Source organism: Armigeres subalbatus, unplaced genomic scaffold (assembly GCF_024139115.2).
Source record: "Armigeres subalbatus isolate Guangzhou_Male unplaced genomic scaffold, GZ_Asu_2 Contig1438, whole genome shotgun sequence".
Classification (NCBI taxonomy): domain Eukaryota; kingdom Metazoa; phylum Arthropoda; class Insecta; order Diptera; family Culicidae; genus Armigeres; species Armigeres subalbatus.
Genome location: NW_026942219.1, coordinates 20201 through 23739, shown reverse-complemented (window position 1 = coordinate 23739; position 3539 = coordinate 20201). Strand labels below are relative to the sequence as shown.

The 3539-nt window shown below is 39.2% G+C and overlaps 1 long non-coding RNA gene across 1 annotated transcript; it reads right to left on the bottom strand.

Annotated features, from left to right (window-relative positions):
• Window positions 1-2610: 2610 nt before the first annotated feature.
• On the bottom strand, window positions 2611-3332 carry LOC134202819 (uncharacterized). The gene is made up of 3 exons (XR_009977352.1): window positions 3178-3332; window positions 2952-3083; window positions 2611-2886 (listed from the first exon to the last, which is right to left on the bottom strand). It is a non-coding gene; the product is annotated as an uncharacterized LOC134202819 (long non-coding RNA).
• Window positions 3333-3539: the final 207 nt, after the last annotated feature.

Genomic DNA, 3539 nt, shown 5'->3' with positions numbered 1-3539 from the left:
TGCACAAATGATTATTATTCATTGAATCCATTGAATCGGTAAATGTACGATAAACCAATTATAATCTCAATGATACTGCATTTTTTTGCGAGGGGGTCATTTTTGAATTGAGACAATAACTTTATGCCCTTTTTAGCGTATCATTCAAAACTTAAAAATGTTGGAGGCTATCGTCAAAATTATTCATGGTACAATTGCGATACCGTAAAAAAATCAATAACGTTTTTTTTTCTAATCTAAAAAGATTACTGGAAAAATGATGAATGGTATTGTATGCGGGATCTAATTACATATAAAATCAAAAGCCTTTACATTCAGTCAACAAGATACTTCAAAACGATGTACGTGTTCCAGGACGCACGAGTCCCACAAGCACAGAGGAAGCCCCTAATCCACTCAACACAGTCGTGCCCTTTCTGCCTACGATCATCAGCCGTCCTGGTCCTGTATTTGGGATTGGAAACGGGAGCTTCCGCACTCCTCTTTCTGGCAAGTATCAACCATCAATGAACGCTTTTCTGTCTGAAAGTTCTCTGGTTTTTAGTGAAACTATGGATGATTCCACTCTCCCGTCCGAACTGCCGTTTAACTACACGTCTAGGATCCAAATAATCAACCGTTCACCGGGATGCACGCCTGCTAGCTCAATGGAAGCCCGCAATCCGCTCATTGCAGTCGAGCCACTCCAGCCAGCGCTCCGCAGTCATCCCGGTCCTGTAATTGAGTCTGGCACGGAGCGCTTCCAAACCCTTATTGCAGGCAAGTACAATATCGTCCCGAACAATTATCTTCCGGTAACATATGTTACTTCCAGTATCCAGCCAGTAGACGCTGATTCCAACCCCGAGCAGCCTGCCATATCATCCAACGTTTCTAACAATTGCCTGCCGGTCAGAGGATCCATTTAGTCTGGTGAATTCCCTGCTCATGCCTTGCGCATCTACTACCAGAATATGCGCGGCCTCCGTACTAAGGTGGACTCTTTCTTTCTGGCTGCTAGTGAATGTGACTACGACGTAATTGTTTTGACGATTGTATAACATTTCACCGAAAACTATTTCGCGGAATTCATTTTCGCGGTTGAACATTTCGCGGAATAACATTTGGCGGTTTGTAACTTTTCGCGGTACGACATTTGGCGGTTTGTACCTTTTCGCCGAATGGCTTTTGGCGGAATGTACCATTTCGCGGAATGCACCATTTCGCGGAATAATGATAATAATAGCTTAGTGTTCATTCAGTACGTCCACAATTATTACCTGCTTACCTGCTAAGCCGAGTTACATGCATGAGGAAGTCCTCCCAAAATATGTAGAAGTAGTTTTCAAAATTTCAATTGCCTCTTACAAATCCTTTATTACATCTGGTAGACGGGCCAGATATAATAAAGGGATTATCTTCTCTCTTTACTTTGTAACGGATAGACGTTTTTATGAATATTCATTTATTTCTTCCTTTCACATAATACCGAAAAATGGTAGCGTCTGCCAGCTTTGAACTGGGCAGACGCTACCATTTAAAGAAGGCATTACTTATTCCTTCCCCTTATACCGGGTACATTTGTTCTTTTAAAGAAGGTTTTTTCAACTCCTTTCGCCTTATACCGGGCAGACGCATCCATTCAAAGAAGGTATTATCAACTCCTTTCGCCTTATACTGAGCAGATTCACCCATTTAAAGAAGGCGTTACCCCTCCCTTTGCATTATACCGGCAGACGCGTTCTTTTGAAGAAAGCATTATCAACTCCTTTTGCCTTATACTTGGCAGATGTATCCATTTAAAGAAGGCGCTACCCCTCTTTTCGCCTTCTACCGGGCAGATCCATCCAATTAAAGAAAGCTTTAGCCCTCCCTTCGCCTTATACCAAGCAGATGCATTCATTTGAAGTAGACGTTACTCTTCCCATCGCCTTATACTGGGCAGACGCGTTCTTTTAAAGAAGACATTATCAACTCCTTTCGCCTTATACTGAGCAGATGCGCCCATTTAAAGAAGGCGTTACCCCTACCTTCGCTTTATACCGGACAGACGCGTTCTTTTGAAGAAAGCATTATCAATCCCTTTCCCCTTCTACCGAGCAGATGCATTAAAGAAGGCGTTACCCCCCCCCCTGTCGCCTTATACCGGGCAGATGCATCCACTTGAAGAAAGCATTACCCATCCTTTCGCCTTATACCGGGCAGACGCATCTATTCAAAGAATGCATTATCAACTTTTTTCGCCTTATACCGGGCAGATGCATTCATTTGAAGTAGACGTTACTCTTCCCATCGCCTTATACCGGTCATACACAGAAAGAAAAATCATTAATAAAATTAAAAAAACCATTGGTCGAAATAAAAAGTTGCGTTGGTTCTTTTTCGTAGAGAGTTGCTTATGTTCAAAATAAAAGTACAGTAACTTTTGCGTCTACGACGATTTAAAAGCGACGTGTCACTCTGAAATTAAAAGTTCGAACTTTTAAATCAAAACTGTACGGCTATCAGATCCAAATGGTCACACTGTGGAAAATAGGTGAGATATTTATTTATTTTCATTTGAAAATTGAGCTTCAAAGGAACCTTCCAACACATCATCATTTTTTAATATTGAATAAACTGTAAACGTCGTAGTTTTTCTTTATATTTCATTATAGCAGACTAATTAAACTGAAATGATAGTATTCTTTATACTCGAGTTTTGAATGTTTGAGTAATAACCGTAATAACAAACAATTATGGGCCACATAAACTCGAGACGATTCATGCTGCCGCAAGTTCATTCAGATCATCCGAACAAGCAGAATGGATCGTATTCATTCCTTCGTAGGCTCATTTAATTGGCATGCTTATTATTTCAGATGAAATCAAGAACGATGGTTCTCCACGTAACTGGTCTTATTAAATCTGGGAAAAAAGGAAACAGAAGAATTTTATGTCTGAATAATTCTGAAGCCTGCTTGAATACTTACTGATACAGGCCTTCCCTCGGGACTTCCGCTTGAAACGTATAGTGTGGATTAGGGGTTGCATGAATTAGCTCCGCTTCGGAAGTTGAAATGAAAAAACCGCCATGTCGCTCATTGTTTTTATGGTGGCGTTCCCTGGATTGAAGGAAAATGAAAAGTTTGGGTTTATCGCATCAATTTCGCTTGCTCACATTTTGAAGTTTTCCTAAATATGTATAACGTAACTTACCTTCTCTTTGGCGTCATTATTTTATCAAATTTTGATATAAATCTGTGGAAAGCTGATCTGGCTCAGTTGACTGTTGTCTTGTTGTGAACTGATCATCGATAAATTTTATTTTGTTTGTTTGTTTTTAGAATTTTCGTTCCAATTTGACATTTGAATAATTATTACGGTGAAAGAAAATACTTTTAAATCTACACTGTAAACCAAAAAAGGATACTTTTTAATTAAAAAAACGACTTTTACAGTAAAAATTAAACTTTTAATATGAAGACTTATTTGTACTTTTTAAATGTAAAGTCGAACTGATTTAATAAAACAATTTTTGTTTTCTGAGCTAATTCACGCGTTCTTTTGAAGAAGACATT